The sequence below is a fragment of the Lonchura striata genome, chromosome 7 (genome assembly GCF_050655825.1).
Source record: "Lonchura striata isolate lonStrDom1 chromosome 7, ASM5065582v1, whole genome shotgun sequence".
NCBI classification, from domain to species: Eukaryota; Metazoa; Chordata; class Aves; order Passeriformes; family Estrildidae; genus Lonchura; species Lonchura striata.
Genome location: NC_140709.1, coordinates 123,247 through 136,626, shown reverse-complemented (window position 1 = coordinate 136,626; position 13,380 = coordinate 123,247). Strand labels below are relative to the sequence as shown.

The following is a 13,380-nucleotide window of genomic DNA, read 5'->3' as shown; positions in this document are numbered from 1 at the left end:
ATCTCCAGGATTCAGCCCTCCATGTGTCCTTGGAATCAGCAGAGTTTCCACTTTACTCCCAGACGTAATTTTTGATGTGGTTGTGCCACTTTAACAGTATTTGAAATCTCTCTTCGTGTTCTTGCAGCAGCATTATTGAACTACAATGGAAATGTAGTCCTGCCTGAAGCTGTTCACAGAATCGTGGAATCCCAGAAGGGTTTGGATGGGAAGGCACCTTTTTTTAAAGCTCATCCCGTTCCACCCCCTGCCATGGGCAGGGACACCTTCCACCATGCCAGGGTGCTCTAAGCCCTGTCCAGCCTGGCCTTGGACACTTCCATGGATCCGGGGGCAGCCACAGCTTCTCTGGGCAACCTGTGCTGGACAGCAGCTTTGAAAGGCAGAATGAAGTACAGCTGTGATTTTTGTGCTGCCCCCAACATTGTATTGCCTGGCAAATGTGCCTTTGAATTTTTTTTTTTTTTTTAAGGTTTTCTTGTTTGTTTTGTTTGCTTTCGGTTTGTTTTTTTTTTGTTGTTGTTGTTTTGTTTTTGGGTTTTTTTGGGAACTAAAAAGATACCTTGTGTTCCTGGAATGTTGCATTCTACCTCTGTTGTTTTCCCAGTTAGTCTGGATCCTCTGCTTACATTTTTTCCTTCACTTATTAGATGTCGTGGATATGCTGGCTGTTCTGATGGAGGGCAGTGATGGCTTAGATGAGGAAATTGTGTTCTCTTTAAATGAAGGCGTGATTATCCAGACATTTCCCTTCAGTGCTGTTGTCCCTGCTGCATTAGCAGCCAGGAATATGCTGTTGCTTCAGTCTGAAAACGGAACAGGTACAGTTTTTTTTTTTTATGTTTTATGTGTCGTTTCTAGCAGTGGAGTGAAAGTGGCATCATTTCTACTCTCTTGTAATAATTTTTTACCGTTTATAATTTTTTACCTTGAGGCATGTTATTACCTTCCCTGCAAGCAGAAGGAGGTGCAGATTGATGGTGTTTTGTGCTCAAGAGGGGCATTGAAGCTCTGTAGGTGCTTCTGCCCTAATTCCCTGACCCTGAAGAGAAGGGACACTGTCCCTGCATGGACAGTCTTGGTCTGGAAGTAGTTGGCCTCAGTAACACAGCGTTTTAAGGGCAGAGCATGGCGATCAGGAGAGGAAGGTGTTTCCCGTGCCTGTGGGCAGCTCTTCCCGAGATCAGGGAGAGGGGACTGCCTTGTTAAGTAGGAAATGGATGCGTTTCCCAAGGAAAACTTCAGAAATTAAGCTCCAGGGGCAAATACTGCGAGGTTCTACTACCTCCTTGAGGACAGCGTTAAAACCACAGGGGCATCAGCAGGGCTTGGAACAGGACTGGCCAACCGCAGAGCACCTCACGAAGCCCTCTCTGTGTATGTGGCAGTCGAGTAGCACCTGGGGGGTGCTGAAAGTCCCAGTTCTGACAGAAAATTCTGTTTAACTTGTACACGTTGGCTGGGTGTATCCCCCCAGTACAGCTCGGTTCTTCTCTGAGGCGGTGCCTGGCAGGGTGTCTCCCTGTAAAGAGACGGGCGTGTTTTTGGCACAAGACAGCGAAGGTGGATTGTTTGCTTCAGCAGGAGCTGATGATGTCTGGAGGGTTTTTCAGGTACCTCTGCAGTCAGGAGCACGTGTCTAGGTCACTGCGAACACTTTTTGATCTCGTTCAGTTCTTTTCTGCGTGAGGCTCTGTGGGCTGCTGGCAAGGCCCAAAGTAAGGAAGGTTGCCCCAGTGTCCGTGCTCATGTCAATAGTTTAATTTATTTGGCTTTTCTAGGAGCAGATGTCGTGGAGGACTTTGTTGCTGTTTTCACTGGCCTCCTGCACTCTCCGAGAGAGCCCCTTTCTCCCTGCTTGACGTTCCAGCTCTGTGACAAAGCTGCTAAGTATCCTCAGCTCTACCAGTTTAACCGATACTATAGACTCTGGATGCCCAAGTAGTCCCAGGAACCTGTGGTATGGAATACCTGAAGTCACTGAATTCTTGAGCCAGTATTCCTATAAAATCCTCACAGTTGACAGAGGTTACATTTCCATCAGGAACAGCGTTTTTATTGAGGAGGTAATTCTGCATCCTTGTTGATCGTGCTGGGGACACACGTTTGCTCCAGGGCTTTTCTCTGATGACACAAGAGGTCTCTGTGGTGTTTGGGAGGCGATACCAGGCCTCAGGGCTCATACAGAGACTCCTCAGCAGGCACAGCAGAGCCTGGTGTGCGCTGTGGCCTCTGTTTACAGTGCCCGGAGTTCCCCCGGGTGGGTGGAGGATCACAGGCCCCTGGGCTGGGTTTGGTGAGTTTTTCTCAGTTCAGCAGTGTGAACACTCCAGATACCTCTGGGGACACTACTGGACAGCTCTGTTCTAGCAGGACTGCACGCCTGTGCTCCCAGAGCTTCAGTTCAGAGCTCATCTCAAACCAAAGGTGGCTGAAGAGACTTTTGTTTCATACTCATCACTGTTTTTCTCTTACGCTTTTTGTTTCGCTTTAAACAGTTTGAAAACCACAAGGAGGTCAGGCAAGAGCCTTCTGTGGCACCGGATTCTGTATTTGCTACTTTGCTGAAGGGAGCCTGGGAGAGAGGAAGCAGTACCTTCCTGGAAGATGGTGTTCAGACAAAGTGGAGAGACTTGGCTTCCCGGCTCCCCCCACCTGAGCAGCTTTTGTTGGGAGTAAAGCACGTGCTGCTGTACCTTAAACCTACAGTGGAGAACTTCAGCAGATAATACTGTAGTGATGCTTGGTTTACTTTATGGCACAAGTTACAAATGACTCAGCTGCTAAAACTTAGGTTCCAGTGCTGTAGCTCTTTTTCCTCGACTCGCCTCCGAGGGTACGCAGCACCATACAAAACTGCACCTAATTTGTAAACAAATGTCAGTTGTTCTGATTATTGAAGCTGGGCTTTATTCAGTTGTGTGTGCTGTGGCCAGGTCCTTTGTACAAATAGTATACGGAGGGTGGGGAAACCAGAACTGCACATTCCTTGTGATATGTATGGGATTTTGGGGGGGGTTAAATGAAAAGGAGATGCAAAATGAGGGAATTGCTTTTAGATGTAACTATTCTTGTCCTAAAGGAGCCATCAGCTCTGTCCCGAGAGTTGAGTTACAAGTGTGTGTTGAAAGAGCCGCAAGCCTTTAGGGGCTGCAATTTGTGTGCCCTGGAATGAGGTGCCCTGAGGAAATGTGTGAGCCGGAGGGAGCCGAGCTGTGGGAGTGGGCGAATGGAGGCGGGTGCGGGCGGGAATAGCCGAGCGTGGCCGAAAGTGGCCGGGAGGGCCCGTGGAGGCGAGTGGAGCCGAGCTGCGCCGAAGAGGCGAGTGGGGCCGAATGCGGTCGGAAATAGCCGAGCGTGGCCGAAAGTAACCGAAGCTGGCCGAGGAGCCGAGCGTAGCCGAGCGGCTCCGAGTACAGCCGAGGCGAGCCGAGCTTTGCCGAAGAGGCTAATCGAGCCGAATGCGGCTGGTAATAGCCGAGCGTGGCCCAAAGTAGCCGAAGCTGGCCGAGGAGCCGAGTCCAGCCGAACCGAGCCGAGCTCGGCCGAGCGCAGCAGCCCGGGCAGGGCGGGGCGCCGGGGCGGAGCCGGGGCGCTGGGAGGATCCCCTCCTGTCCCTCTCTCTACCGCTCCATCCTCCTCCCCGTATTCCCCTCAGTTACCTCTCTTTCCCCCGTTTCCGTGTCCCCCCCCAAACTCGGCTCCTTCCTGTCCTGTCCCTGCCCTGCTCCTCCGTTCCATTCCCCCTCTCTCCCTCCTCTGTTCACCGTCCCTCTTCCTCCCCTGCCGGCCTTTCCCTTCCCCGCCCGCTTTCCTCCGCAGCCCGTCCTCCCTCCCCGACCTTTCGCATGCCCCGCTCTCCCTCCTCTCTTCCCGTCGCCCCTTCGCTTCTTTCCCCCGCAGCCGCGGGGCTCGGGGCGCCGGAGAATAAAGCCCCGAGGGCCGGAGCCCGGCGCCCCCCGGGCCTTGCGGGAGTCCCCGCACGGGGCCGGAGGCTCTCGGCGGATCCCCCGCGCCGCTCGGACCCCGCCCCGGCGCTGCCGGACCTGCGGCTCCGCCGGCATCGCGCTGCGAGCGGCCCCCGCTCTGTGCCGTGCCGGCCGTGCCGCGTCCCCGCCGCCTCTGCCGCTCCCTCTTTCTGGCCCTGGCCCGCGACAGCGAGGCGGGGCAGGAGCTTCGAGCCTTCTGGGGGCTGCCCCCCCTTCCTTGTTGCGGCGGAGTCCCTTTCTGGGGGGATGGACGCGTGGGAAGGGCTGGAAGGGAGTGCTGGGCTGCTGTCCGGGGCAGTTGGACTCGTCCTGTGCCTTCTTCGGGAGTCAGGGTTAGGGGCTGAAGACTCGGGGCTCTGATGTCATTTGGGGCACCCCAAGGTCGCTAGGAGAGGGACGCACACTGCGGTGGGGGAGCGGGTGGGTGGCAGATGAGAGGGGGGGTCACGCTGGGTGCCGTCCCGCAGAGGGACCCAAAGCTACCCCAAAATTCCCAGGGAGGGGTGTGTGTAGAATACTAAAACCTGGCAAGTGTTTCGTTTTCACAGGTATTGGTAAAGAATAGGAAGCTATGGCTAAACTAATTTGAAAAGAAGCCCTCTCTCGATCCACTCATTTGTACCCAGGAATGTAGGAAACTCTGACTGTGGATGGGCAGTAGTTTTGAAAATCATGCCGTAGCCTTTTTCTCTAGGAACGAACCAAGCGAGTGCCCTGAAACCAGCGGAGCAGCTGCAGGGGCTAAATGGAACAGAAAGGGCTCCCCGGCACCTTTTGCCTCCGTTCTCTGCCATTCCTCAAAACGTGTCGCAGCCCCGGAAGAGGCGTTTGTCATTCCAGCCTGCCAAAATAAAGACCTGTAAAATCCTAGCTCTGCCTTTTGTTTAACGTGTTCTTACTTTCTATTTATGTCATCACAGAAAGCAAGGAAAGAAGAAATGTGACTGGTTCCCACTATTGCTCCATGCAGGCATTTTTAAAGGCTTCTGTACTTCTATCCTCTTTTTCCACTCCAAGCTTCATTTTTCCCCTCCTTTTTCGAGGTCTGCTGCTTTGGGTGTCCCAAGGAGGGCTGGGTTCCTCAGCAGGGGTCTTAGGAGTTGGTGCTGATTCTGCTTTTCCACAGATATATCAAAGTGTGCTACCAAAGTGACTATTTTCTCCAGGGGAAAGCTTTCTCTCAATGACCATCAATGCATGTATGTGTTTTAATCGTGTAACCAGATGGATTAAGAAAAGCTGACACCCGTAGCAGATTTCTGTTGGATCTGTGTCTGTGAGAAGTGCGCTGTGTGCTGGAGAGGGAGAGACGCTGTTGGAGAGTGGCAACAGCGGCAGGTGTGAGCTGTTAGGATGATGGGGGCTCAGAGCAGCCCCAGGTGTGAGCTGTGAGGATGATGAGGAGGGGGCGGCTCCTCCGGGGGCTGATTTAGGGGGTTTTCCTCACATCGCTTTTGCACGGAGCTGCTGGAGAAGAGGAGTTTATGGGGGGCTCCCGGGGCTGTCTCCTGGAAGGACGGTGAGTGCTTCGGACGGGGTCTGGGGGATCACCTGGATATGCACTTGGAGACGTGGAGCATTGCTCAAAGGAGGAGCCGAGGGACAAACCCTTGTGCCGAGAAGCAGTAGCCAAACAGGTGAGCCGGTGCGCCTTTGTAGTGGGGGCTTTTGTCCTTTCCCTTTGAAATTTCGTCATCCTGAGGTTGAAATGGAGGGGTCAGTCCTGTGGTCCCGCCTTTTAAGAGGTTTGGATTGAGGTAAAATTCTCCCTTTTACCATTATTTGAGGCAGGCCCCTTGTTTTCTGCTCTTCTAGGGGACGCAATTGAAGGGGGGGAGCGCACGTTTCTGTGCCCTCGTTGGGGTGAGGTGAGCGCCGGAGCGTGGCGTCACTGTCGGGCCTTCAGAGGAAGGGAGCTGCAGCCGTGGCAGCGCTGGCAGGGCGGGGATCGCGCTGTGCCGCTGCATTCGGGGCGCTTCTTCTGCCCCCGGCCCGGCAGCGAAGGGTCCGGCGCGGAGCCCTGGCGGCAGTGCCGGGGCTGGCCGGGGCGGAAGGGGAGCTGGGCGCGGCTGGGCTGCCGCGGGCCCGCCGGAGCCGCGCCGGTGCGAGCCGTGCGGAGCCGAGCGGAGCTTTGGCCGGGCCGGCGGGCGGGGGAGGCGGCGCGGGCGGCGCGCCGGTGCCGGCCGGTGCCGCCGCTCCGGGCGCGGGGCTCGGGCGCCGCCGGGGCCCCCCGGGCCCGGTGCCGGCCCCGCCGGGCCGGGGGCAGCGGGCGGGGGTCTGCCGGCGCGGCGCCGCCTCTGCCTGCCGGAGGATCCGCTTTCCTGCCGGAGCCGCGCTGCGCCCGGGGCCGGGAGCGCGGCTCCGCATCTTCCAGCCTCCCTCGCTGCGGTGGTTTTGAGGAATTTATGGGATCCTTTTCTTTTGTTCGTAGTTGCTGTAGGAGAAGGGCCATGGTGTTACTTTTTGGTTGTTACGGTTCTTGCTTCAGGTGCGCATGACAAGGGGGTTTTTTTTGATTGAGTGTTGTTGGATTTCTTTTTGATCCGTTCTTATGTTTCTAAAGAATGTGTTCTTAAAGGTTTACAATGGTTTTTATGGGTCGTAGCATGAAGTAGACGTTAGGTTTTTAATTCGTTTGTGAAGGCTTTTATTAGCATGAGCATATGTAGTGTTTGTTTTGGTGGGTTTGAGGTAGTGTCCTGTAGTTAATCAGTGAGGTTTTTTTTAATATTGATTATTGCATTCTTGTTTATTATGTTATAGGGGTTTTATGCATTTGGCATATTTGATTGCCGTGTATGTTTTATTGTTGCAGAGAGTTCGGGAGTTATTAAAATTGTTACATTTCTCTTTTGGCGACGTGTTTATTTCTAGGTGGTATTTGTGTTTTGATGGTTTGAGGCATAATGGGTTTATTGAGTTAGGAATAATTATTTTGTTGTTGTTAATATATATATATTTTTTTTTTTAGTTTGATGTATTTGGCTGTTGTTTTTTTATTAGTTTTATTTTTGGGAACATGGGTATATCTATGGTGGGTCTTTATGCGCAGTTATTTTATCTGGGTGGTGAATTTTTTTTCCTTCGTGGTTTCGATTTTTTAATATCTGTAATTATTTGGTGGGTTTTTTTAGTTCATTTTATAGAGCATTGGGTTCTCTTTATGAGTTAGTGTAGTGGTAGAGTTTTGGTTATTTTTTTTAGAAACGTTCGGGGTCTGTTGTATGATTTGCAGTATAGTAAGTTAGTTGGGTTTTTTTTTTTTTCATTTTAGTGGTTTTTGTGATTTGCTGTGTGGATTTCTATAGGTTGTTTTAAATGTTTGTTTCATTTTTGTGATGTGATAAGAACTGTTAGTGAAAGGAGTGTAGTGTGGGTTTTTTTGCTGGTAGTTGGTTGGCTGGTGGAGCCTTTCTGAATTTTTTGGATGGTATTGGTGGGAATTTGATGCTGTTTGTTTTGGCATTTTATTTTTAGGAATTGGATTATAACTGCAAAGTTTTAACTATAACTCTAATGAAACAAAAGAAATGCATAAATATGAAAATGGAATATAAACCTTCAATTTTAAATATAAACGGAATACATATAAATAAAACATGTAACATAAATAATGTTATCCATTACTATTAGGTATTATATTGTTTGATATAGAGTATTTTATATGTATATATAAATACATATAAATAGAGATTATAAATACAAGCAAAATAACCATATAGAGTTGTATAATTAATTCGTGTGGATATATAAATATAAAAATTACAAAATAATAGAAATCAATGCAGTACATAATGCATATTTTACAGTATATGTGTTATTATAACACATTATATGTCATAAATATTATATATCAAAATATAGTACCTCAATATATTGTGATAGAAGATATAAGTACTATTAAAAATAAAATATAGAAATATTTAAATATCGTTTAAAATAAAGGGGATTTTTATTTTCTATTTGGTAGTAGGTAGGGGTTTTATTACAAAAATTATAAATATAAATAAAATAAAATTAGAAATCTATGTGTAGAAATATATCCTAAATACATTAAGATCTATATAAAAATTCAGTGGTAAGTAAATATAAGTATTAGCAGTATGTACGAAATAGAGTTTAAATAATAATTTATCTATCTTGCTACCTTATAATATATATAATATATATTTATAAATACATCAGTGTAAAGTAGAAATACAAATGTGACTATAATGATGAAAAATTATATGAATAATCAAGTATTGCTTATAGACAGAGCTTTTTTTTTTAAAATTTGGTTAGAGACAGGGCTTTAATAGAAAAAATATGAATATACATTTTATTTTGATATCGTTCTAAATATGGAAATATATATTCGATGTATACAGATATATATAAAAATATAAAAAAATAAAAATAAGTATTAGGAAGAGATAGGCTATAAATAACATCATACATCAATCTACATTTAAAATGTAAATTTGAATATAAATGCAAAAAATAGAGATAAATGTAAACGGAGCTTAAATAATGGGATTTTTTTAAAGATTTTGACTTGGATGGAGGCAGGGGTTTATTTTAAGCAATATAAACCTTCTAGAAATCTAAATCTAACTATAGAAATATATAAGCAATACATTAAGATATGTACTAAAATAGAATAAAATATAATAGAAATAAATGTAAGAAATTATAAAAATTCAGTTATACATCAATATACATTATAAATCCGAATGTGAATATAAATATGAAAAATATAAAAATAAAATACATTGAAATGCAGTTTAAAAGAAAAGGTTTTTTCTTTTGGTTCTTGTTGGGTTAGAGGCAAGGGGTTTTTTTTTGTTGGCGTTCTTTTCCGCGCGGGATATTTTGGGGCATTTGCTACCGAGGATGTTCCGGAGGGGACGGCGCCCGTTCTTTTTGCCGCCTGCCCCGCCCGCGGCCCCGAGGCGAGCGGCGGCCCCCGGCGGTGGCGGGCGGCAGTGCTGCCGCCTTGTGGACAGAGGTGGGTACTACAGACACAGCCCGCGGGCGCCATCTTGGGAGTGGCTTGGCGCGGACTCGGCTTGACCTTCTCAAGAGGGTGCAAAAACGAGGACAAGAAAGTCGAGGACCCGTGTCTGTTTTCCACACTGCCTGAATTGCCCGCACCGCCGGCGCCCCCCTAGGGGATTTTCCGCGGCAGTTCTGGTGCCGTGCACACGGGCTGTGGGGTCAGCAGCACCGCGAGCCTGCGGGATTTTGGCACGAGCCGACAGGCATCGGCAAAACGCCTGTCTCCGTCAAGGTCCTCACGGGCCGCCATCTTGCGAGTGCTTGTCGCGCACTCTCTTGACAAGTGCTGCCGCCTTGTGGACAGAGGGTGGTACTGCAGCCCCCCAGCCAGCGCCCGGCAAAACCACCGAGACGGGGCGGGAGCGAGCGGCGAGTGGGGCGGTGTCTGTGAGTGAGGGGAGGGCTGAAGGCGGCTCAGCGGCGGCGAGGATGGCGGCGAGGGCAGCCCGGTGGGGCCGGTGCCGGCGGGCGGCGGAGGCGCGGTCGCAGCGCTCCCGGGCCGCGGCCGAGCGGCATCGGAGCAGGGCTGCGCCGCCTTTCCCGGCCCCGCGCCCCTCTCCAGACGCCGGGAGCGGCCGCGTGCCGGAAAATGCCGCCGGGGCGGCGGAGCGGGGCCCTGGCTCTGCCCGCCCCTCCTGCCGCCCTCCTTGGAATGGTTCGAGGCGTTATGGGTTTATTGAGGTAGGAATAATTATTTTGTTGTTGTTAATTTAATGTGGGTTTTTTTTTATTTGTTTGTTTTTGTCGTTTGATGTATTTGGTTTGTAGAGCAGGAACTGCAGACAGAATCCTGCAGAAGTAATATGGAATTTGTCCTCCCAAAACCCACCCGGCTTCAAACCACTTTCAGCACGTGGTCTTCCTTAGCAGCACATGGTTCCCCCATGCTTGAGAGGCGCTGCACTCTACTTTTCTCTCCACCTTTGCTGACAGATCCTGCTGAAGGCTGAGGACAAAGCCCTACCGCTACACGGACAAAGCAGCAGACCTGGTTCGGGAAGCCAGCGTGCTCCAGGTTGCTACAGGACTCTGATCAAACATCAGCATCCCCGTCTCTCACATTGATGGTATGTGGTAACCCCTTAAGAACAGAACTCCACGGCTTGGGGCTACCTTTTCTAACCCTAAGCAACAAACTGGGGATGGATAACTCTAGAGATCCTGTTATGTAAGGATCTCCAGGATTCAGCCCTCCATGTGTCCTTGGAATCAGCAGAGTTTCCACTTTACTCCCAGACGTAATTTTTGATGTGGTTGTGCCACTTTAACAGTATTTGAAATCTCTCTTCGTGTTCTTGCAGCAGCATTATTGAACTACAATGGAAATGTAGTCCTGCCTGAAGCTGTTCACAGAATCGTGGAATCCCAGAAGGGTTTGGATGGGAAGGCACCTTTTTTTAAAGCTCATCCCGTTCCACCCCCTGCCATGGGCAGGGACACCTTCCACCATGCCAGGGTGCTCTAAGCCCTGTCCAGCCTGGCCTTGGACACTTCCATGGATCCGGGGGCAGCCACAGCTTCTCTGGGCAACCTGTGCTGGACAGCAGCTTTGAAAGGCAGAATGAAGTACAGCTGTGATTTTTGTGCTGCCCCCAACATTGTATTGCCTGGCAAATGTGCCTTTGAATTTTTTTTTTTTTTTTAAGGTTTTCTTGTTTGTTTTGTTTGCTTTCGGTTTGTTTTTTTTTTTGTTGTTGTTGTTTTGTTTTTGGGTTTTTTTGGGAACTAAAAAGATACCTTGTGTTCCTGGAATGTTGCATTCTACCTCTGTTGTTTTCCCAGTTAGTCTGGATCCTCTGCTTACATTTTTTCCTTCACTTATTAGATGTCGTGGATATGCTGGCTGTTCTGATGGAGGGCAGTGATGGCTTAGATGAGGAAATTGTGTTCTCTTTAAATGAAGGCGTGATTATCCAGACATTTCCCTTCAGTGCTGTTGTCCCTGCTGCATTAGCAGCCAGGAATATGCTGTTGCTTCAGTCTGAAAACGGAACAGGTACAGTTTTTTTTTTTTATGTTTTATGTGTCGTTTCTAGCAGTGGAGTGAAAGTGGCATCATTTCTACTCTCTTGTAATAATTTTTTACCGTTTATAATTTTTTACCTTGAGGCATGTTATTACCTTCCCTGCAAGCAGAAGGAGGTGCAGATTGATGGTGTTTTGTGCTCAAGAGGGGCATTGAAGCTCTGTAGGTGCTTCTGCCCTAATTCCCTGACCCTGAAGAGAAGGGACACTGTCCCTGCATGGACAGTCTTGGTCTGGAAGTAGTTGGCCTCAGTAACACAGCGTTTTAAGGGCAGAGCATGGCGATCAGGAGAGGAAGGTGTTTCCCGTGCCTGTGGGCAGCTCTTCCCGAGATCAGGGAGAGGGGACTGCCTTGTTAAGTAGGAAATGGATGCGTTTCCCAAGGAAAACTTCAGAAATTAAGCTCCAGGGGCAAATACTGCGAGGTTCTACTACCTCCTTGAGGACAGCGTTAAAACCACAGGGGCATCAGCAGGGCTTGGAACAGGACTGGCCAACCGCAGAGCACCTCACGAAGCCCTCTCTGTGTATGTGGCAGTCGAGTAGCACCTGGGGGGTGCTGAAAGTCCCAGTTCTGACAGAAAATTCTGTTTAACTTGTACACGTTGGCTGGGTGTATCCCCCCAGTACAGCTCGGTTCTTCTCTGAGGCGGTGCCTGGCAGGGTGTCTCCCTGTAAAGAGACGGGCGTGTTTTTGGCACAAGACAGCGAAGGTGGATTGTTTGCTTCAGCAGGAGCTGATGATGTCTGGAGGGTTTTTCAGGTACCTCTGCAGTCAGGAGCACGTGTCTAGGTCACTGCGAACACTTTTTGATCTCGTTCAGTTCTTTTCTGCGTGAGGCTCTGTGGGCTGCTGGCAAGGCCCAAAGTAAGGAAGGTTGCCCCAGTGTCCGTGCTCATGTCAATAGTTTAATTTATTTGGCTTTTCTAGGAGCAGATGTCGTGGAGGACTTTGTTGCTGTTTTCACTGGCCTCCTGCACTCTCCGAGAGAGCCCCTTTCTCCCTGCTTGACGTTCCAGCTCTGTGACAAAGCTGCTAAGTATCCTCAGCTCTACCAGTTTAACCGATACTATAGACTCTGGATGCCCAAGTAGTCCCAGGAACCTGTGGTATGGAATACCTGAAGTCACTGAATTCTTGAGCCAGTATTCCTATAAAATCCTCACAGTTGACAGAGGTTACATTTCCATCAGGAACAGCGTTTTTATTGAGGAGGTAATTCTGCATCCTTGTTGATCGTGCTGGGGACACACGTTTGCTCCAGGGCTTTTCTCTGATGACACAAGAGGTCTCTGTGGTGTTTGGGAGGCGATACCAGGCCTCAGGGCTCATACAGAGACTCCTCAGCAGGCACAGCAGAGCCTGGTGTGCGCTGTGGCCTCTGTTTACAGTGCCCGGAGTTCCCCCGGGTGGGTGGAGGATCACAGGCCCCTGGGCTGGGTTTGGTGAGTTTTTCTCAGTTCAGCAGTGTGAACACTCCAGATACCCCTGGGGACACTACTGGACAGCTCTGTTCTAGCAGGACTGCACGCCTGTGCTCCCAGAGCTTCAGTTCAGAGCTCATCTCAAACCAAAGGTGGCTGAAGAGACTTTTGTTTCATACTCATCACTGTTTTTCTCTTACGCTTTTTGTTTCGCTTTAAACAGTTTGAAAACCACAAGGAGGTCAGGCCAAGAGCCTTCTGTGGCACCGGATTCTGTATTTGCTACTTTGCTGAAGGGAGCCTGGGAGAGAGGAAGCAGTACCTTCCTGGAAGATGGTGTTCAGACAAAGTGGAGAGACTTGGCTTCCCGGCTCCCCCCACCTGAGCAGCTTTTGTTGGGAGTAAAGCACGTGCTGCTGTACCTTAAACCTACAGTGGAGAACTTCAGCAGATAATACTGTAGTGATGCTTGGTTTACTTTATGGCACAAGTTACAAATGACTCAGCTGCTAAAACTTAGGTTCCAGTGCTGTAGCTCTTTTTCCTCGACTCGCCTCCGAGGGTACGCAGCACCATACAAAACTGCACCTAATTTGTAAACAAATGTCAGTTGTTCTGATTATTGAAGCTGGGCTTTATTCAGTTGTGTGTGCTGTGGCCAGGTCCTTTGTACAAATAGTATACGGAGGGTGGGGAAACCAGAACTGCACATTCCTTGTGATATGTATGGGATTTTGGGGGGGGTTAAATGAAAAGGAGATGCAAAATGAGGGAATTGCTTTTAGATGTAACTATTCTTGTCCTAAAGGAGCCATCAGCTCTGTCCCGAGAGTTGAGTTACAAGTGTGTGTTGAAAGAGCCGCAAGCCTTTAGGGGCTGCAATTTGTGTGCCCTGGAATGA

At 49.1% G+C, this 13,380-nt stretch overlaps 1 long non-coding RNA gene and 1 pseudogene across 1 annotated transcript; one reads left to right on the top strand and one right to left on the bottom strand.

Annotated features, from left to right (window-relative positions):
* The first annotated feature begins 492 nt into the window (after window positions 1-492).
* On the top strand, window positions 493-4,859 carry LOC146766846 (uncharacterized). Its single transcript, XR_014956651.1, has 2 exons — window positions 493-2,066; window positions 2,499-4,859. It is a non-coding gene; the product is annotated as an uncharacterized LOC146766846 (long non-coding RNA).
* Window positions 4,860-6,274: 1,415 nt separating this feature from the next.
* On the bottom strand, window positions 6,275-9,694 carry LOC146766845 (uncharacterized; annotated as a pseudogene).
* Window positions 9,695-13,380: the final 3,686 nt, after the last annotated feature.